General features: G+C 42.7%; 1 long non-coding RNA gene across 2 annotated transcripts in view; it reads left to right on the top strand.

Annotated features, from left to right (window-relative positions):
* LOC109145091 overlaps window positions 1–23094 on the top strand; it is a 222969-nt gene that overhangs the window by 107132 nt on the left and 92743 nt on the right. For both annotated transcript variants that reach the window (XR_005604080.1, XR_005604079.1), the window contains exon 4: window positions 13907–14041. This is a non-coding gene — a long non-coding RNA (uncharacterized LOC109145091). The remainder of the gene's footprint in view (window positions 1–13906; window positions 14042–23094) is intronic.

The raw sequence follows: 23094 nt of genomic DNA, 5'->3' as shown, positions 1-23094 counted from the left end.
AACCTTTTTTACCTTTCAGAAAGAGAAAATCTCACTGAGAATCAGCTTTGCAAATTCCTTTTTGGGTGGTGCGGGTGGTGCTGCTCCCTCTGGGGCACAGCAGAGCAAATGTAAAAGCCCTGATGGTTTTCTTGGATAGCTTCCTTAGAATATTAGAAATAGTAGTAGGCAGGTTCCCTGTGTTGTCTCCCATTCTCTGGAAGTGGGTTTGCTTTGTGCCCAACCCTTCCAGCTACTCCACATTTGAGGTTATCTGGCTGTGAAAATGGGCTGGATCTGCCTGCACTGGGACTGTCACAGAACAGCTGCACGCTGAAATCCAGAGCTGCTCTTGCAGATCTTCACCAGCTGAGCAATTCTTGGGTACTTAAAGTGAAACCTTTTGCTCCCGCATTGGCTCTGTTTCTGCTCAGTGCCTGAGTTTTATAGGAGTAAATCTTGGCTTTCAGTGTTTAAAACTCAGTGCTTTATTTCTGTGGATTTTTTTGTGAAGAATTGTGACCTTTTGGATAGAAAATGGAGGTGGAGTTTGGGTGTCTCCAGTTACCAAGGCCTACAATATGCCATGGTTTTTCTCCCTTGTTGGGCTGCCAGGATCCAGTTCTGGAGAAAAATCCAGAGAGGATGTGCCGGGTGTACAGTGAAGTGGGACAGTGAACAGCTTCCACAAAGAAATGCAGCAAGTCCTAAGGAAACAAATCCAGTTTTTCACCCAAGAAGAGGTGGCATTGTAAATGTTTTTCCCAGAGCAATGTTACATTTTTTTTCCTGTTACTGGAACTTTCTCCGTTCTGTCTCTAGAACGGTGGGAGTAGTGATGGAAGCACCTTCTTCCCACACTGTTATGTGAGAGCTCTGAATTGTTACTCTTGGGAGATGAGAGAGGAGCATTAAAGGCAGCACCACTTATCCAGCTCTTCTAAACTGAGGATTTGCTGTGTAAATAAGTGTCTGGTTTCAGACTCTGATTTTTATCAACCTAGGAAAGTGTCCTTCTCTCCTCCAGTCTCTGTTCATCTCTGAGAAGTGTGTTTGTAGTTTATGTAGCTTGTGCAAGTAGGACCCATGATTTTGTCATAGTGGTAAAACATGAGTGAGAAAAGGCATCTTCTGCATTTTCTTTTTCTTGTCCCTGCCATGTTCACTCTATGCTGGGTAATGTTTTGGTGCCTCCACAATGCCTTCAAACCAACACCTTCTTGGCTGCTTTTATTTCTACTCCTCTGTCTCACAGCCTCTTTTTTTTTTTTTTCCCTTTAATTTTCCTTTTCTTTCTTGAACTGTACTAGGGTCTTTAAGCATTTATGTTGCCCCGTTTTTTAATGTGCAGCTTTTAGCTGCATTAGAGGCAGTTGTGAGATCAGTGCTTTTCACACAGTCCTATACACAGTTGCTGTCTAGCACTTAAGTGCAACTATGTGAGTGCATTAGAAATACCCAGAATAAGCAAAGGTAAAAAGATGACACAATTGCTACTCTGATTAAGTAGATTCACTATTTAAAATGTCTTAGCACCTCAGCCAGATTTATAGTGTGGTTTCCTACAATTCCCTCCTAGTGTTCTGCCAAGAGATTATCTTGAATCCTGACACTTCAAATCCTGTTGTTACTGCTCTTATTAGAAAAGAACATCTTACACATGGTTGCTGAAATGGCTATTTCAGAAGACTGGTGCTAGTATAGGGCATATGTGTCTTAAATAAAAAGTAGTTAGAAAAATGCATGAACTGCTTCCCATATGGAATGAAAGATGAAAGCAGCATGCATGGCTCTCCCTCTCCCTGGATGGGCAGGTGTAAAGCAGGAAGAACGTGAATGTAGATGAATTTGTTTATATGCACATTCTGTTTTATCCTTCAGAAGGTAAAATGTTGTCTGTGCTTTTCTAAATCCATGTGCATGTCTTTATACATGCCCATGTTAAGGGATGCTTGGCTCACATAAATCAGAAGACATTAGAAATGAGGGAAAGAAGTTGTTTTGTCTTGTTTGGGATGTTCCAAATCAGTGTGGTCAGGAGCTAATCCCAGTGATGGGCTGCCTCCACCCTCAAAGGAGAAGTTGTCAACAGAGTCATGCTTTTGGGCACACTTGGTGAGCCCTTTCCTTGCCCTTTTCTCACTTACCAGGAATGTGCCAGGTGCTTGTCAGCTTTTTCCATTACAGTTTGCTTCAGCAATCACCTGTGGGGGGTACCAAGGACACCTGTGGAAACTCAACACTGATTTTGGTGTTACAGTATTCTGCAACAGCCTCAATCATTACAGGGAGCTATAGCTTCGGGAATAGCACCAGCTGGAGCAAGCATTGTACTCCCTGAGGAGCTTGCAGGTAGGAGCACTTTTATAGAAGAGGGGATGTGTATGGGAATAAAACTGAGTGGTTAAATCCCATTAGGCCATAGAAAATGGAAAAGAAAAATAAATCAGGGATTAATTGTAGCTTTTTGCCATTCAGATGAAAAACCAGATAATGACATAGACACAATAAGACTTTCTTGGTTTAATTTGACCATTCAATAGAACTTGGTAAAAATTCCTCATTTTGGGGTTTTTAAAAATTTAATTAGAATACTCACAAATTGTATATAAGCACTTTTCTCAATACACATAGCCCTTTCCCAGTCAGTGAAGGATTCAAAATGAAAGTTGTTACTGAGAGTTGAAATTAGAGTATTTGTGTCATTGCTATCCTTTCATGTTTTGCCTTTTTTCATCCTTTATTATTCTTCTATCTTTAATCCTCTTCTCCTTAATTCACTCTTCAAGGCAGTGGGAATGACTTACAAAAGGATGATGAAAGCCTGAATGGAATAATTGGGTCTTCTGGTTTCCAAGTCTCACCTCAGTGTTGCCGAAGGGCTGTGAAGCATTTTGTTTAAGACCTGAGTGCCTCAGTGATTTGTTGGTGTGTGAGGTTGTGCGGGTCAGCCCTGCACTCCTGTGACCCCTTTTGTGCTCTGTTCGGCTTCCCTGACATCCACTCACAGACCTGAAATTGTGTTTAGATAGATAGAATTTACTGAAAGAGTATCAGTTCCCCTTGATATCTTTCCTTATAATTCCTCGTGAGCTGAACTTACCTTTCTTACACCACCACATTTAGCTCAGTGATGAAAAGACCATCAGAAAATTTCAAATACATGACAAATAATTTTTTCCTCAAATAAATCGTCCCATAAATCTGCCATTCACTGTATCCAGCAGTCCCAGGACAAGGAAATGCAGAAGCTGTTTGCTGTGACTATGGGACAAGGAAAGACTTAGCAGAAGTTGTGTTTATATGTGCCAAGGGAACAGGGAAGTAAATGGTAAATTCTGTGTGTTGGCTGCAGGGGCAGGGAGGCTGTAACTTGTCCGTTTGCAGAATTTGTGACCAGCATCTGAAGCTCAAGAGTGTCGTTGGCAGTGGGTATCTGACAGTAAGTGGCTGAAAGGTGGCAGGAGAAGATGAGGATTCCAGAGATTTTCTTTCACAGCATCAGTCAAAGGCTTTTAAGGGATAAGGATCAGTGAGATATGAAAGAGTACTAGTTGTAAAAACCCACTAAATGATACTTATCAGCTATATTTGGATTAGTCTGGGACCATCAAGAGTTACTTTTCTAAGGCAGAATCTCAGAAAAAAAAACCTTTGGTTTTTTACTCCTGTGTTCAAACACAATTTCTGTCGTCATCTCAGAGACTGGTAGGAATGGTCCACTTGATTGTGCTAATGACAAGCCATTGATGGATGTGTCTCCTTTGATTTGTGGTGCCGTCTTGGCATGAAGCAGGGCTTAAGGCCAGTTTAGTAATTTATGAGTGTAAAATCCATGCCACTACAGTGCTGGTACTGTCAATAGCTGCTCACAGCAGTGCTGCTGTTTGGGTGCGATACAAACAGAATAAACCTGTCAAAGGCGCTCCTGCTCACCCCCAAGGCACTGTTATATCCTGCATTTCCTGTGGGCACCAAGGAAGGGGAGCCCCAGACATTGCCAGATGTGTGTGAGCTGTGTAGCTTTAATACAAGCATGCAGTAGATGAATTCTTCCTTTCAGGACAGTATTTTCCAAGGGCACAGCTTGTCCTGTTGACCTTTGCTGAGAGCCAGAGTCAGGTCTCAGCACATTGTCCTGCTGTTGGAAGTTGAGCTGCTCTGTTCTATTCATGCCTAAAGTCAAAGCTTTATGGAGCAGTTCAGTGTTCAAGTACCTGTGACTAGTTTGCAGTCTCACCTCATATCATCCTGCATCCAAGACAAGAATAAGTGCTTGACTCACAGCAGGATCTTCCTCCTCTTTGGAATCATAGAGGATTTATTTTGTTGCTGTATTATCAAATATCGTCAGTAATTTTTGTCTCTCAACTGTTACCCCCATGATCATTGCTCTGTTTGGTGAATGGAACCTCTATCCCATTAGAGGGATATCTTTCTATTCCAATATCTAGAATTCTCATTCCTGGAATCATGTCACTGGTGCCAAATCCCCAAAGTCCAAACTGATGTCTCCCCTCTTTGAGCAGCAGCTACATGCAGCAGAGGCCTGGGCATCAGATCTGGGAACATGATCAATTCTTCTTCCTTCTACTTCTGGAATAAAATGGCTTTTGCATCTTGCACTTAAACTTGTTGCTCTTCTCAGACTTCGGTTTGAATTTGTAAGTGGAAATGACAATTGCCATGCTTCTCATCAACAGGTCTCTGGCCACTTTAAGAGAGATTATTATAATATTATTTCCACTTTGCAGTAGCAAAAATAGATGCAAAGCAAGATGATGAGGCTTTGCTTCGGCTTACAAACCTACCCCATGCAGTCACGTTTCAGTGGGTTTGGGAAAATGTAGAGCAGGGGCCCAGAGCAGCTGTGAAATCTCCATCCTTGGATGGAATCACAGCTCAGCTGGACAGCCCCAGCAACATGCTCTGTCTTTGGCTCATGGTTAGGCCAGACAAACTGCAACCAGTATCATGCTATGCTTCCAATTTCAGACACAGGAATGACTCAGGTTTCCAGAATTCCAGAGCTTTGATTGGCCTGTAATACATCATGCAAGGTAAATTGTGTCTTTTCCATGAGAGAGAGAAAAATTAAACTCTTTCTGGCACATTTTATTTTGCTTGGAGTGATACAGCAGAGTCGTAATTTCAGTCAGCTCAGTGCCAGTCCGTTTCTTGGGAGTCAGGGCAGAGCTGGTGTGATCAGAGAAGTCAGAGTGGAAGCAGTGTGACCACTGAGTAGAGCAAAAGAGCTCACTGAGGCGTCTCCACGCAGGCAGAGCAAACACCAACCACCTCCTGCATCTGTGAAATCCAATTGCATCACGTTTTATAGACACACAGCTGACATAATTGAGTAATTCTGTTTATACAGAAATCATTCCTGCAGCAGTTTGCTCAGCCAGGGATCTAATGTCACTGGTAACCATGGCACCATGCTCTTCACATTTATCAGCCTCCTCACACTTCATTTTGTGCTGGCCTGTAAAAATAAAAACAGAATCAGATCCGTATCTTGGTCTCTCTGAAGGGTGAGGGGTGTGTGTAGCAATTGGTTTTGCATCAAGAGGTGTTTGTGATGGATGCAGAGGCTCTTTGGTTGGCAGCCCAAGTGCTGCCCAACACTGAAGCTCTGGCGTGCTCTTCCCTGGTGTTTCGGGTGTCCTCGGGGCACGGAGCTCTGCTGGAAGCCAGGGGAGCTCCCACAGGCCCTGTGTGTGCTGGTCCATCTGGCAGGAAACATTGACTTTTCAGTGCCATCTCCAGGGACTCGTTTTTATTTTATCCAGCCGTGGCTTTCTATAAAAGACACATCAATCCTCCTCCTAGGAGAGTGTCCTGATCACTGGGTTAGTGAGTTTTACACACATATGCTCTGTTCTTCACAGATTCTGAGGATGGTGTGTTTGGTTTTTACAGTGTGGAAAGGAATTCTCAGCGCTGAGTCTCCCCTTCTCCCTTTTCAAATGCAGATGCCATTCAGGCTTTTTCCTTAGAGGTAAAAAGATGGAGCTGAAACCTCTTAGATGGGTTAGGGAGTTGCAAAATCTTCCATGTCTTCATGTCAGCCTCATGGCAGATTTATCACAGAGCTGTCACATGACAAGGGAGGTGCTGGTGCTGTGTTTGAAAGAAGTGCTTAGTTCCAAAAAAGGGGAAAAAAAGGTGTGAGGGAGGCTCTGACAGACCCAACTGTAACAGTGTGGAAGGGGAGACAGCTCTGCCCGGCCCCAGGGAATGTGCAAACTGCTCAATGGCAAGAGAGGTTCCTGCACTCCGTGAGTTTTCCTGTGTGGCTGAGTTCCGAGGGCCCCTGCACTGCTGGGCCTCGAGTGCCACCCCGTGCATCACAGGGATCATCTCAGAGCCGTCCTGGCGCTGTGCAAAATTGTCCTTGCGCTTTTTTGGGGGCTGCCTAGTTGAGAGCTGTGGGCTTTGCTGTGCTGCCCACACACCTGAAAATAGGATGTGGCATAAAAATGAGGACAGCTTTACCATTAATGGAAACAAGAAGGTTTGGGGGGAAAAAAATAATTGGCAGTGACCAATTACAGGTTCAGATGCAAGTTTTCCATTGTTTCTCAGTGAAGAGATTTAATGATGATTACTTGTTAACGTTGCTCTTCCTGTAGAGACATTCTCTTCTCTTGGTGAAGTGACACCCAAATTATGTTTGTCAGAAATACGAATTTTTCATAGGTGGTTGATGAAGGCCTTACTTAAGGCTGCAGCTCAGTAGGTTTTTAGCTGAAAACTTCATCAGCTTTCAAGTGAGCAGAGGCCAGGGGGTTTAGCAAAAAGAAAGAAAATAGCACATAGAAGGAGCCCTTTGAGGACTTGCACTGAGACAAGAAGGTGTTCAATTCTGCTTTCTGTTTTTTTCTGGTTTGACCCAAGTTTATTTTGCACCTCAATACATCCCTACTTGCATTTTTTAGTGAAACTGGATTGCTAGAGCAAAATGAAGCATAAAGCCACAGTCTAATGCTTGCAAAATGCCCTGACTTTTGTTAAAGAGCAGCTGTTTTCTCTGAGCCAGTGTGCCTGCCACTGGCTGACAGAAATCAGATTTTCCCTGAGAATTTCCTTAATTAAGTTGAGCATTTGACTTAACAAGAGAGAAATAACTATATTGGTGGATGGTGTTACGCTGAAAAATAGAGCTTTTAGTCATTTAATAATAAAAATATTTGCTCAAGCTTTGCCTTAAACTAGATAAGTATAGATGAGTCAAAAAGTTCTGGAAGACAGACATTGGTGTGTAAAGAGACAGATTTTTGGAAGGCTTTAGCTATGCTATCCTGAATCCTGGAGTGCAGTGCATTTCTGATGGAATTACACACGTTGCTCCTCTATGAATACCAAGAGTCTTTCTGGTGATTACGGCCTTTCAGTGAATAAGAAGTGAATTAATACCGATTAAATTGCATTACAGAAATAGAACATTTTCACAGCATTGGAAGCTGCTTTGCCAACAGCGCTGTGCTGGGAACTGTTTCAAGCTAATTTCTTAGCATTAATGAATGGGAATTACTAAGTATAAACATTTTTTTAATATTTTATTTAAGAGGATGGCTCTACCAGTCTTGCTGATGTTGAGCTATAACAAGATAGGTATGAGCAATTTTGATGTTAATTATATAACATCACATTTCTCACTCGTTCTCTGTTCCCCCTCCCCCCACATTTTTTTTAAAAAGCATTTTACCCACCTTTAAGCTAATGAGTTGTGGAATTCCACAGTGATTGATGCCTGTTTAGGCTCATAATTCAGCATGACTACCACGTGAGATCACTTGGTATGAGGCAAAGGAGAATTTTGCTTGTTCTTAGGTGGTACGAAGAATGCAGAAAGGTTCATGTAACATTGGCCAGTGACAGTAATAAATAATTTTTGTATCTCTGTTTATATAGAACATTTTCTTGGCTTGCACTGTAAAACCTGGCTATCAAAAGTATTTATGTTATGACTCTACCTGAAGTCGTATAACTGAGGTAACTTAATTTTTTCAGCATAACTAAGTCCTACAATAAGGAGTTACAACTAAAATATTTATTACTGTTATATTAAAAAAGTATTCTTCATTTTGCCCACTGCATGTTGTCATGAGAGACTGGAAATTAGAGGATTTCTACAAAAGTCCTGAAGTAGAAGAATATAGACATCAAACTGTGTTTCTTCTCTTTTAAATACCCTGTGTTTTAAGGTCTGGGAATATTAGGAAGAGCAATATACTTTCAGGATTAGCATGTAATACTAACAATTATATCCATTGGAAACAGTCCCAGAGAACCTGGAAATAATCAGAAGGGAAGGATGAACACGTAGCTGGAGTGAGTGAGATGTGCTGGCATGGGGATGTTACCATGCCCAGGAGGTTTAAGTCAGATGGAAATGTGCACATATTGGAAAGTCAGCACGAACCAGGCAGTGCAGTTGGGCAGTTCCCTGCTTGTGTCAGCCCTGGCAGGTCCTTTGGGAGAAAAAGTGTGGGGCTGGAGCCATTAGCTCCCAATATCCTCCGAGCCTGAGAAGCGTGAGGGAAGCTCCTGGTGTTCCACAACTGAGTCATGGATCAATAACCTCAGTTACACTTCGTGACACCAGCAGATGCTTCCTTAGCAGAGGTGGAAGGCTTGAATCAGGTTAAAACACCAAAATCATTAATATCTGATGTTCCACTGGCAAGCTATTCTAGTATCCAAAACAGCAGGTAACTTCTGACCTTTGTTTTCCCCAAACTGTCAGAAGTGAAAGGAATCCCATTTACTGCAGGACTTTGTAATCTGCTGGAGGCTGACACCCAAACACATCATTCAAACTCATTCCTCACGGTCTTGTTCCCACATCACCGAGCTTTCATCGCCCAGTGGCTGTGTCCATCAATTTCTGTGCCTGCTCTACCCATCTTTGTGTTTTCCATCAGTTTGTTTGGAGCAAGAAAAATGAAACTTCACACAAAACCTCACAGTTCTTTCAGGTGACCTGAAGTCATCCAGGGGTTTGAAAAACAGCCTTAGGTTAAAACAAGTGTGTTTTCTGTAGACTGTGGATTGGCAGCAAGAGCATTAAACTGCAGGGAGAAGAGAACTGGCAGGATGGAAAATTTCCCAGACTCTCGTGGTTCCCAGGACATTTTCAGACCAGCTTCACAAAACAAAAATTTCCAGGTGCTGTGGTTTGATGTGTTTGTTTGAGGGTGTGTGGGCAGCCTGAACGTGACCTCTGGCATTGCCTGTCAGGGTACCCTTGGGGCTGTCCTTGTTCCCCCAGGAGCTCCAGTGCTTTCCCTTCCTTCCCTGACAGCACAGCAACACTGACAAGCACATCTGCATCTTGATTTGCGTGCAGGATTTCTGGTCTTTATTGCCCCGAAGAAACCACATCAAATTTTCCTCTAACTCTCTCCCTGGAAGGAAAAGGCAGAACAGGGGAAAGAGCAGAGATGGATTTCTCCTTCCTTTTGCGCTGCTCAGTCTCTCATCTGTAATTACTGTGTATCACCTCTTGCTATTTTGTAGCAACATATAGAAAGAAATCTTTTCCTTTGATTAAACTCCAACAAATCCACAGGATGGCAGAGCACAAAAAGAGCAGCTGTCAGTCCTTTTATATTCCTATACAGACACACAAACAGGGCCATGAATCTTCGTGAGAATGTCTGCAAGGTTTACACAAGATAAATCGTTTGAGAACAGAACCAGACCCGTGCTACCAGGGCTTAATTAATTATATTAAAAATAATAATTTAATTATCAATGAAAATTAATGAGTGGAACAACCTACTGCCACCTGCCGTGTGAAATTAGTTTCAGGAGGGCTCAGGCATTCTGAGAAATGCTGTTGAGGAGATTGAATGTGGTATTTTCTGTGTGTCCTGAGCCCCCAGCGTTGCACTGCTGCCCTGTAGCTGAATTGGAGGAAAGGACAGGAAGCTGCAGGGTTTGCAGTTTCGTACTGAACACTGTGAATTAATGACTTACTCTGCACTGGTGAAAATCAAAGTGCAGATTTCTGGTGGAAGTGGCATCAGATTTCAAAATTAAATTACTCCACTTTGATTTCTGATGTTTTCAGATGACTTCGCCAACTCCTAAACCCACCACTGTCTTCAGGGAAAGTTGTAGTTGCTATTTCTGTATGGATGTTAGGAGTGAAAAAGAAATCCCACAGGAGGTAATGAAGCAAGTAGGAAAGAAAAGTAAGTGAAAGTGCAAGAAGAAAGCAAAAACGTTGCATAAAGACCAAACGCCTGCGTTCGGGATGACACCGAACGTACAGGGATCAGCCTTCCTGGATCCTTTCCTCGTGGATTATTGCCTGTGTCCCATGGAAAAGATCCAGCCCTGCCGCCACTAGAGGACACCCTCGCATTTAACGTATGGATCTTGCCTTACATCATCCCAGCCAGAGTGAAACAGGTGCTCTTTGGGGAGGGCTGAGAGAGGCGTGTCCAAAACGGACTCAAAACACTCGAGCAGTATTTTTAAAAAGTGGATTAATACTTAAAGCTGAAGCCATTTAATTAAGGATGACTTCACAACATATTGGGGCCTCAAATAAATGAAATCTTCCCTATCCTAATACAAGTAGTTGGTAGGGGGTTTCTGCCAGTTTTTCTAGAGGGTTGGGATTTTTTTCCCCCTCAAAATATTGATCATTATCTAAAATATTTCTCTTTTTCGCAAGGTTTACACAATGAAGTTGTTTGGAAATCATTCTGTATCCAGTTATACTTGTTGTAAGGATAGGGAAGAAAATCCAGGGAGGTTTTCCAAATGTTGAGCATTGGCTTGCTGCTGCAGCAGCTGGTCAACTCCTGAGGAGGAGCAGAGCTGGGCATTGCTAATTGCAAAATCATCCTCTCTCTCCCTCCTTCCCTGGTGCTGGAGCAGGAGCAATTCCAAGTCAGTGCTAGCATTCCTGCTAAATAAAAATAGACTGAATGTACCACGTGGTTACAGGGAACGTGTGACTGTAGCCCAGCATTTGTGAGAAGGAAAATCTAAAGGTTTGTGAAGGGCACCAGGCACCAATAAACCCCACAGATCTTACCTGTGGGGCAGAATAATAGAGAGCAAGAAAAACTTGATTTAGGAAAGGTGGTGATGCAGCAGAAGTCAGGTGAGGAAGACAAGTGCACAGCTGGGCAGGAAGGCCCTGGTGCCACAGGGAAGGGAATTGTCAGTGGCTCTGCAGCTCTTAAAAACCAGAGCCGTTAACAGATCGTAGAGAGCCCGGGCACAAAGGTTAGCTGAAATACAGTAGGAATTGCCAAAGTGAGAAATTAAGTGCTCTGTGAAGGAGTTCAGAGGATAATTGGATGCTGTGGAGTGAACAAAGGGACTGACAAATTATGTCTGGGTGAATATACAGCTTGGTGAATTAGCAGTGTAAAGACAAACTCTCCAAATGTTTATTGCTGAGAAATAAAAATATGCAGGATAAATTTGTGTGAGAGGTACCATATCAAAGATGATAGTACTTATGGTCCACTTTTGAGTAAGAAAAATATCAGTACCTAGATGGACTATATGGCAGATTTGCAGTGGACTTCACTGGGATGGAGATCTTTCAGTACCTTTTTAAGGAAAAGAACAATGTAATGCATGTTTATGGTTAATGACATGTCTGAAACAAGCAACAGGTCTTGGGTCAGAGGTTGCCTTTGGAGAAGAAATTCAGTTTTCTTCTTGATAGCTCATCACCCTCCACAGCCAAAAATGTGTCAGATATCTGCTATTTGGGGTACTGGGATTAACTATCGACATCTAAAAACTCTGGCTGTTGGAACAATCCTACTGGCATTCCCCTTACAGAAATACAGGACAAAGCTGTCCAGGTAAAGACTAAAAAACCCACGTTTTTCCTAGAATCTGAGCATCTTTAGCTCTTTTTCCGGGAGTGTTGTGTTGTGTCGGTGTCCAAAGTGCAACGCAACATTGTATTTCACATTCCCAGATCCCTGAGTGACTGAGCTTTCTTCGGGTGAAAAATTGTGAAATGCACATTTTTGCAGACCAACTATCTGTCACTGAGAAAAGCCATGAATAATTCTGAGTGAGAAACAGACCTGAGGACTTTGCAGTCTGCTCACAAGCAGGAGAAGTTTCTCTGAATAAATAATTGGCTGGGAATCAGCCAGTCCATTCCACTTGTTACCAAATCCTTTTCAAAAGAGGAATTGGCCTACAGGGAAACTATTCACAGGTATGCACCTTGGATAGAATATTTGAATTGAAGTCCATGAAAACAAAATATTATTATTTCTTGAGCAGTGAACAAGAAAGATCAAAATACAGAGACCATTAAGATGCACAGTTGTGCTCTCAAAGCAGGGTGTTAACAGGGGAAGCTGAACACAAATACACCTCTGGTGGTACTGTTATTTCTTTGCACTGTTCCAGAGGTATAAAGGAGCTGCTGCTGGCAGGAATGCCTGGCATTGCTCTATTGCCTGCTGTCCCACCACTCTGACCAGGCTACTGCACGCCCAGGAAGGGAAAGAGGGAGCTTGAAGTACCTTTGCACTGCAGAAATTCATGGCTGGTGCCTCAGCTTTCTTCCAGCTTATAAAGAGAGTGGAGGCGTTTCCTGGGGCTGCTCTACAGAAGTAGAATAGAGAAGGAGAAAAGTGGCAGGATGTCATTTTTGCCTTGTATCCTGAATTTCATCAGCTCTTTTAGTGTCAGGCAAACAAGAATCTCACAAGCTACAGAAGGGCTCAAACGTGTTTTGTCTCTAATGCAGAGGGGTTGGTCCTTTGCTGCTGCTCAGAACCCTTGTAAATAGAGGGAAATTTCTACCCTGGCCTTCACCAGCAGTGTGCTCAAAGGGAAAATCATATGGACACAGGGGGATGGGGCCAGGCTGTGGTCCTGCACCACAAGACAGTTCAGGAGCAGAACTGAACCAGGATTCTTTAAAGTATGGTAAGGTGAAGGAGGCAATGTTGTGTGTATTAAACCCTTCAGTGAGTCCTGAACATGAGAAAAACAGCAGTGAATTCCCCAGGAATACCCATGAGGAAGCTGCCTGTGGGACAGGGCTCAAACAGAGCACAGGAGATAGTACCAAAAATAAGGGACATAGAATCACAGAGTGTGAAAGAGGTGGCATGGCCCTTAAAGATCATCCAGTCCCAACTGCTGCCCCTGCCATGGGCAGGGACACATCCCACTAAACCAGGTTGCTTAAAGCCTTATCCAGCTGGTTTCACAGAGCCTGAATTCCTCCTTGGAAAAGCCCTTTTCCCTCTGCAGCTGGCCAGGCACACTCTCCTGGCAGAGAATGTCCAAGGGCACTGGTCTCCTGAGGCCGAAGTTCTTCGTGGCTCTCCAGCAGAGTTTAAGAAGCTGTGTCTTTGTTGCTATCAGAGATGCAAGAGCCAGAAATATCCCAGCTTTGCTTTTGGGTGTCAGAGTTGAGTTTGCAGAGATGACGATGGGAGAAGTCACCTTTTCTTTTCAAGGCCATACACAAAACTACTTTTGTCAGTTGTGTTACTTTTCAGAGAAAAAAAAAAGTTGTACTACAACAGCCCCTCTGTCCGTGGTGGAAACTGGGGTAAGTGCTGTGCCTGCTGTGAAATGTCACAAGGTGACACCAGTTTGGGTGGGGCAGTGTCACTCTCAAGCACCTGTCTCTGGTGAGATCACCCCATTTACAAGTTTGAGCACTTCCTCTCTCCACGGCATTAGGAAGAACTGAGGACAGGTAGGGGAAGCAGCATCAGGTCCCAATACAAGTTTCTTATGCTCGTGGCTGCTTTATTTCAGGTAATGAAGGTGCTTGGGTAGATGTTTAACAAATGTAGATGTGTTGGACTTCCACTTCTACTCTGAGGTGCAGTGCTTTGGCAGAGATGTGGTGCCACAAATATTTGAGTTTTGAGTCCATCTCTGATTTTATATTTTTTTCCAGGAGAAAACAAAGAAACCTGCTGAGTTCACCCTGTAGTAACTTTGCAGATGAGGATGAGCCCTGCCCAGCTTTGCTGCTCACAACAGTGGTTCAGCCAAGCAGTTGGAACCCTGACAATGCAGTGCTCCCAGCCAGGTGTGTTTAAGTCATTTTTTTTCCATTTTAAACCTGCATTTCGAGCAAATGACCACAGGCTGATTGCTCTGGCTTTGCCTACCAAATTGCACTCTATTAATCTTCACTTCTAAAAGAAAGGTGCTGCTGCAGCGCAGGAAGATGGGGCATCCCAGAACTCCATGCAGATTTCTCTAACTGAAGATTCTCTACTGATCTAAACCACAGATCTAAAAACAAAAAAAAGAGGTTTTGTTTTACTAAGAAAGCAGGGAGTAAAATGATTTATGCTTGCTGTTAGGCACTTGCTGATAGGATCATTTAAATAGGTTTCAGGATTTAATTATTACAGAGAACCCATTCATTTGGATCACGTGTATCAGAAGACATTCAAGAGATAAGAAAATAATGTACTCCAGTCTTTAGGTCCTTTCATCTGCTGTTGGACACAGCTCCTCCAGATCTGCTGCCAGAGTCTGAGGTAACAACCCAATTTTCTGTCCTTGCTGGTGCCACAGTGCCAGGCTCTGCCTCCTGCAGGTGCCATCACCTGTCAGCACCCAGATGGGCAAAGAGAGAGTTCCTGGGGCTGGAAGCAGGAGCCAGTCTGTTGGATTTCCCATATGAGGAAAGCTTGTCAGACAGCACTGGCTGCAACAACAGGCAGTAACTGCATCTCCTGTGCTGGACTGACGGATACAGACTGCCAAAGATTTCCAAAACATAAATTCAGTTCAGTCCTTTCTAGGTGAGGGAATGAATTGCTGAAGGCCCAGCTCCCTGAAGGAGGTTTAGGGTGTTAACCCAGCTCCACTTGGTCTCTCCCTGTGAAATTATGGCAAAAGTTGCTCCTCCGATGGCTTTATATTTGCATTTCTATTAAATATTTATTGTTCCTCCTCCTGCAAGGAACCATTATGTGGCAGACATCCTATGTATTTTTATATTCCCATTTTCTTATAGTTTACATGTACTATTGCCTGAAATAAACATGCTCAATTATGAAAGAAAATCTAATTTGCAAGCTTATTTGAGCATTTTCTTTCCCAAGGTTTCATACAATTAGCATTTGTTTTTTTTCAAAATATGGTAACTTCATTGAAAGTGAAGGAAAAGTAAAGAGAAGTAGCACAGATATTTACAAGCCAGTGCAGAAACATGCTAGTAATAGTAATAATGTGCCCCTAGGATGCCTTTCCTCTGAGTACCTTAAAATGCAGGACATAAATTAATTATAAATGCACCTTCCATGGTCTCTCCGAAGTAAGTACCGCTAATTGAACTTCATAGGCAAAGTAGCCACATGGCAAAGGTATATATTTCAAAATCCATCTTCCCTAATAAGCCCCTTAATGTATTTATTAGCTCTGTCAGCAAGCACAGTTTAAAACTAGAATTTTCAAGTGCAGTCCTGAGAGAGGGCCCATTGCTGCCCCACTTGAGAGAAGGCACGGTTTGTCTGACACCGTTCCCATCTTTCTGTGCTGCTCCATCCATTCTCTTTCCTGGAGGGATTGAGGCTGTGGGCACTTTCAGAATATTTTTTGTCACTGCCCTTGTTTGCTCAGCTCTGTTGCAGAGGAGAGGGAAGGTTTGGCTATACCCCTGCACCCCAGAAGTAGGCCCCAGCATCAGAAAATGGGGATTGAAGACAGCTCCAGCAGGAATAAAAGCCAGGAGTTGACCCCGAGCTGTGATTACTGCAGATGGGTTTAAAAGGAAGAAGGCTATAAAAAAACAAAAGGAAAAGGGAGGTGGAGAGGGAGACATAGAGCCAGGGTAGGTTTTGCATGGTTGGGTTGCTGATTAAAGCTCATCCTCAGCGGGGCAACTCCTGGAAATGAATCTGGCGCGTGAGAGCATTCCGGCTGTGCCAAGTGCAGGAGCTTCAGGGGCTGATTTTCACTAAATGTCCACAATGACTACAAGCTGATGAAGTGCTCCTGGGCTTTCTGCATTTCCATTTGCTTATTCACATCGAAAAACAGGGCTTTGAGATTTGGTTGGGCTGCAACTTTTATTGCAAATTTAATTACAAATGTAAAGTAAGCAAGTATATCTCCCAGGTAATGAACTCCAAACCTGGCACTGTGTTGTCTTGATGGAATATTTCTTGCCCAGATTTATCCCATGTACTCACTAAACTGTTCTAATTGTTCTTTTAGAACCCATAGATTTTTTTACTGCCCTATTAAATCTAAATTAAACGCTTTTTGAGGCATTTATAGTACTATCATTTGCTCCAGCAGGGAATATGCAAAAGAAATGCTGTAAAAGAAATCAGGATATATTCTCAGGAACTCTAAAATAAAGGCAGGGAAAAGCCAGTGCCATGCTGGGCATCACCACAGGTGTCCCTGGGCTTTTCTATTTGATTTTGGGATTGCTGGTTAAAAAGCCTTGCTGAATTTGGATGGCAGCCATGAACAATTATTGACAAGTAGGGTTCAGATGTGGCTCTTCGGGGCATGGATGATCTCCCAAAGCCGCTCTTGTCGGGTCACTGGTGCCACTGGAGAAGCTGCAGAGTGGGTCTGTGCCTCTGTCCATCACCAGCTTGTGCTTCCTTTCCCTGGGGGAACACTCGGACACTGATGTTGGTCTTGCTGCCAAATCGGAGCTTTCCACAGGAAAGTTTAGCGGTGTTGTGGGATATGTTGTGTGGATAATGGAATTTCTCACATATCTGGGGCCTCTCTTCTGCATCTCCTCTGTAGGGCATGATCATGTGGAAGGTGGGTAGAGGAGGACTTACCCAGTAAATGCCTAATGCTGCTGTCACTCTGTAACTGGGATTTAGTGCTGTTAAGACCTCAGTGGTGAGGTGAGGAAACGCAGTCAGTTCACTGAAATGCCAAATGCACAGACATTGCTTTCCAAAGGGATCCCATGGAGGGAGAGAAACGTTGCTGTTCCTCTTCACCCACGCTGTTATTACCAGGTGATTTTGAAAGCTTCTCCTACAACGAATTTAGAATGTTAGGATTTAGGATTATAGCTGTGGCATGGCTGCCTCTCCTACATCCAGGTACATTCAGGATGGAGGTACAGGAAGTTTGCACTGCCGTAGATGCTTTTTCAGTGTCCTGCAGACTTGATCCTGCTCAGAAACCCTCCCCACAGGTAAACTGTGGACAAATCCTGTCCCTATAAAATCACCCTGAGACAGACCATTGATGTCAGCAGAGGTAGGATATCACAGGTGACGTTCTTGGCCTTTTGACCTCTTTGCCATAATTGCCTGAATTATTAAAAAAAAAAAAAAGAAAAAATAAAAAGGAACAGCAGCAGCCCAGAATGTCACAACCTGCTCATTTTATTGGCACCAATGCTGAATTGGTCCTTGGACGCATTTGCTTTTACAACACACAGCAAATACCTTTCCCCCACCCTTGCCATTTCAGTGCTGATGTTTCATTTTAAACCCACTTTTTTTTTTTTCCTGAGTGGATGTACAGTTCTCCGTAACAATGGCATCAGGGTTACTATGGCTACAGCTTTTCATTGTTGAGGTCTAGCATGTGGAAAAGAGAAAAATGACTCCCAAAGTCACTGATAAATGTTATTAGGAAAACCAGGCAGCAATGGATTAGCTCCCTCACATGTCTCAGACCACTGTGTGAAATGAATCTGTAGTCCCTTAGTCACATGCTTTTTGTTCCTCCATCAGTATCTAACTTGCTTCCCACCACCAGGAGTCAGAAATGTGTGGTGTACGTGAGATTTCTCTTGACTTGGAGCAGAACTCCTGTTGCTGCCATTGTGATTAATGTCTTGAGTTCTCCCACACCTTTTTGCCCTTTCCCTGTCTCTCTTCTGGACTAAAAGGAATATTAAGGTATGGGGAATTGAGCTGGCTGTTACTTTCTAAGAAGTCAAAAAAGATACACTGAATTCCTGAAACCAGAGTATGAGGATTAGGGTTTGTGGGGTGTTTTTAAGTATTTCATATTTTTCTGTAAATTAAGGTATTTGGAGGGAAAAAAACCACAAAATCTGAGTGAACATCTGTATCTCACTAATTTCCAGTGATAAAACGGTTCTTGTGCCTTCAAGATATTTGAAAAATTAGCTATAATTCCTTTTGAAGGTTCAGAGTATGGGGTTACATTCACAGATTTTAGCTTGTGTTATATATTCATATTTTGGGTAAGCGTGGAGGGAGGTTCTTGTGCAAATTTTGGTGATTTAGGGATTGAGAAGAACATGCCAGCCAATAAACCAGGGATGCTGGGATGTGAAGGCAACCACAGCAAAGGGGCCTAAAGTTCAAACACTGTGTTGTTCACAGCTGATTTTGTGCAGGGTTGGCCAAGGTCTCACAGTACTCATGAATTATTCACTCCATAGTAAATTACACCATCTGAACAAGGAAAATAGGATAATTTGGAAGAGAGGGTATTACTTCTACCATCCTAATTCCCACTGTCTGTAATTTTATACTTTGGGAGGAATTTTCAATATTTAATAGAGGAATCTTTCAAGTTATTTAAGAGCTTAAATTGCTTGTGAAGTCCTGGCCTTTAACACTCAGATATTAACAGGTTGATTTTTTAAAAAAAGGAAAAATGTATTTATAGGGATCTCAGAAACAAATTATATTAAAAATCATTTAATATTCAGAAAATGTTTCAGCATTTAAAGATGTTCCTTGTGATTTTTAATGTGATGCCCTGAGGAGAAATATGATGTGGTGAGATCATTATGATAGCAGCACACTGAACCCAGGACATTCCTTCCAATTCTGCATTGCAGTGTTTGCGCACAGAGCAAATTGTTAATTCTCTCAAAAAGAAAAATCGACAGCGAGCAATCTATGGAATGCCTGGCAGAATGTGCTTCGTGTTGGATGGGATCTGGAATCCTTCACGGGTGATCCAGAGGCACATTTGCCCCCTAAGACATAGGGGCTGAAACCCCCTCACCCAGCTGGGTGGACAGCAGATTAATTGAAGGTCTATTCATGTTCAGGTGCTGCAGATAGATGGGGTTATTCTTGAACAGCATTTGAGAATAGCCCTAGATGGCTTTTAGCTGTACCTTCAGTCAATTTTCAGAGGGAATAATAGTATTTTGTAGAATATTTTGTAGGGCACAAGAGGAAAACAGGGACTGATTACTTGGTTAATGTTTGATAGTTTCATCCAGTGCACTGGTTCTTCCCCATGGGTTCATTGGCTGTGCTTGGGAAATTTAGTGGTGTTCGTTTTTGTGGCTTTTCTTGGAAGATATTTTTTCTTAGAGGTCAGAGTTAAGTCATCACTCTGGAGGATGCTCTAATTCTTTGAGCAAAACCTGCTCTGTTCATCCATGCACAATTGGTTGAGTTTTAAAGCAGGGACTGAGTGAGAAAGTGCAATTTGGGGAAAGAAATGGCGTATGGTGTGGAGGTAATGACTGCTCTTACTTCTTTGGCTACTGCAGGGGCTGGACAATGAATCTGTGCTAATACCATGCTACTGGTGACCTGGCACAAGAGGCAGGTTCCAAAAGTCTTTTTTTTCATACATTTTAATCACCTTTGCTTGTACAATTTATCATAAATGTGATTTCAGTGATCATTATTTAGATGTGGCAGCTTTGCAAAAGCTTGTCCCCCAACCCCATCAATATAGAATAAGTACTAAAAGGAAAAAAACTTAGTTTTTTTCTTAGAATTCAGATTAGTTTTGCAGGGAACTTTTAGGATATATCTGATGTGGAAGTGAGAGGAATTTCCACCTAAGAGTGAATGGGTAGAATTGTACAATACTGCAGTTGAGAGCTGTCTTTGGTACTGGAGCACTTGTACTTGGATTCCTGAGATACCTTTGAAACCCGCCTGTTGAATACACCTCATTTTGTGAAAGAAACTGGAGTATTTCCCCATTAGGGAAACTTCAGGGTTGCAGCCTGCATAACAGCTTTGAATATTTTGGAGTTGTTCAATCAGTTGAGAAGAGGATGCAGGCGATCACTTTGTGTCTCTGTGTTGAGAGGAGTTTGAAGTCTGTGCTGTATCATGCTGGGGATGTTTACCTGAGTGATAAAAGTATATCTGTGATGTGAGAAATTCTGGGGTGCAGAGCTCTGCAGAGGTAAAAATGTCTTGATTAAATATGTCCATCAAAGCAAGATCACTCATAGGCAAGAAACTTCATATGTATACAGTTATGTATCTTTATTACTTCAAAAATTAATGCATAACAGTCTTGGGGAAATAGCACAGGCAAGTGGCTAATGAATTGTCAAATGTAAGGAAAATGCAAACATGAAAGCTAGTGTTAGGTGATCAGCAGCTGCAAACATGAAATTTTAATGACTGAGAAAGGCAGCCACCTCAGCTTTGATTAATAAAGCATTGCATTCAAAGTTATCACCTATCTGGCATATGTAATAATATCAGAAAGGAAAAGCACAATTGTTTTGCTTGCAGTAGGTTTATCATGTTTGTGCATTAGTTGAGTCATGCCAGAGTGTGTTTGCTTGGTGATAGCAAAGGGAGGACATCTGTTCAGACAGAAACACTTCGACGTGCGCACAGAAAACATTTTTCCCACTTGGCTTTCATTCCTTGAGTTTCTGGTGAAGTAATGTGTTGTAAATGGAGAAACAAAGCTCATAGTCCTTCTTGCACATTGGCCAAGCTTCCTGAAGAGGGCTGGGAGACAACCCGTGGGGCAGGTCTCAATACAAGGTCTAACTCTCCATAGGATCACAGAGCATCAAAGTGCAGTTTTTCTAAACCTTGCTCTGACGCTTTCATTTCAAAAGAAAACGCTGGGGTTTGTGGGCGTCCTGCCATGTGTAAGGAGCCTGTCTCTCACACTAGGCTTGCTCAGAGGCCAAGGTGAAGGAAGGCCTGATTTCTGAATCCTGGCATGCTCTTCCTGAAAGCAATTGTGACTGCTGAGGCACTTCTGGAACACCTCAAAGCCAGAGGGGGAAGTGCTTGACCAGAGGCTGCCCTGAATCAGAAACAGGCACTGGTACATGACTCTGGTTCACCTCCTGAGGCAGTGCTGCCTGTGGCCACATGTTCTCATCTCAAGCAGCTGTTGAACACCTCCCTGTCTGTGCTTGACTGACTGCACAGGAGAGAATTGCATTGCATCTGATGTTGTTGTCATAAATGCTGTGACCATTTCAATATTATGATGTATTATTTGCATAACCAAACTGATACAGCTATCAACGAAGAGAACTAGTTATTAAATTCACTATTGCTCAGGTGTCAGGTGTTGCATGAGAAATGTATAAAGCAGGCTGACAGGAAGAAACAAGAGCATTTAATCTCTTTTTTTTACTTCTAGAAGTAAACATTCGTTTTAGTTGCTTGGCTAAAGCCATTCAGTGTGGTTATTGCAGTTCCCAGGTTTTAGTTGCTTTCTCTTCCAGCTTTCTGCTCCTCCCTAGATTCAGTTCTGCAGCAGGAGAGTCGGTGGGATGTGGTGAGAGCACGTGCAAACTGACAGGGTCAGGTGCCCCTCTGAAAGGAGCAGTCTCCAGCTTGGTTTTAACACATTATTTGTCTTCATTGCCAAAAACCAGCCATGACTCATTTCTTCAAAATCTTCTCTCTCGAGAGTGCTTTGCTGACTTGGGCATTTGTCTTCTTTCTTCCATTCTTCTGCCCTGACACTTCCAGTTGCCACCTTCTGCTTTGAAATCTGTGCTTCTCTGTCAGTCAGGAGCTCTGGACAGGGGACAGAAATTCAGCTTTACTGCATGTGGCAGTTCCAAGTTTGGTGTCTTAAGGAAGGAGGGTCTGCACGACAGATTTTTCTGTGTCTTGATGCTTTTCCCCCTCACCTTCACTGTGGATTTTTTGGGCTGATGGATGTTTTAAACCAGATGACACAGTGAGGTTAAATATTCAGAATAAAAACCCTATAATTTGGGGGTTTTCCTTTTCCTCAGAACTGACATCTCAGCCTAAATTTGAAGCTTTATGAATCTTAACCGTGGCAGCTCCCAGTGTCTCTCTCAATCTATTTTTTTTCCCTGTGGCACTCCTGGACTCTCATCTCTTCTTCTCCTGTTCATTTAACTGTACTCCACGCTCCATAACCGCTCAATTAACCACTCCAACATTGCAGTGCAGTTGTAGTGGGATTAGAGAGCAGCAGAGGGATGAATGGATACCACGGGTGTTTTCTCTGGGCATTTCAAATGTTCAGAAGCAGCAGGAGCTGGTGATGTGGGGTATTGAACTGCGGCACCGTGTGGATCAAGGATTCAGTTGCAGTGTTGTGGGGACAGATCCTCGGGTAGTACAGGTGTCACAGCTCCATCCACCTTCACTGAACTCCTTTGTGATAGGGAAACTCCAAAGAGGAATGGGTTCTGCTCTCTGTAGTTGCCTGGAAAATGCTTCCTTTGTGCTTAGATTTTGTGCCTAATAAATCTAATTAAGTAGGATAAATTCGCATTATTTTATAGGTTTTTTTTAAAAAAGGAGTTGAATACTTTGAGGGGTTTTTTTGCCTAAAGCCTCTCAGCTGTTGATAGAAAATTTTTGTGCACACAGTTTTTTAAGGCATTTTGCAAAGGAACTCCCAAACAGTTCTGCTGTGACAGGATTATTACAGTGGATTGTACTCTCTTTCGGATACTTTTCAGGAGGTTATACATGTAGCTAATGGGCATTACTTAGTAAAGAAAATTATTACTAACTGCAAAGCTAAAGAAAAGGCAAAAGGGAGCCACCGAACAATTCCATTGTATCTTGGAAATAACTCTTGGGATTTAAAAATGTCAAAATAATTTCACTACTCCAGTGGAGCACAAAGAACTCAGAGTATTCTTTGTGATGATAAAACAACCACTGTAATTCCTATAATTTAACCCTGGGATATATAAATACTAAAGTACTGACATGTATTAATTTGTTAGCAAAAGCCAAATGACGACAAATGTATCTGGAATATCAGTTTATCATTTATACTGGAGAGACACCAGGCAATCTGGCAGCTGGAACCAAAATCAAGCAGAGGACAAAGTAGGAGAAACAACTGATAAAAGGGCCATGAATAATTTATATTAACTCAATAGTCAGCTCAACACAGCATCAGACAGGGAGGTAAAGCCCCCCC

Source organism: Corvus cornix, chromosome 3 (genome assembly GCF_000738735.6).
Source record: "Corvus cornix cornix isolate S_Up_H32 chromosome 3, ASM73873v5, whole genome shotgun sequence".
Lineage (NCBI taxonomy): Eukaryota > Metazoa > Chordata > Aves > Passeriformes > Corvidae > Corvus > Corvus cornix.
The sequence above is the reverse complement of the archived record's forward strand: the minus strand, read 5'-3'. Positions and strand labels throughout refer to the sequence as shown.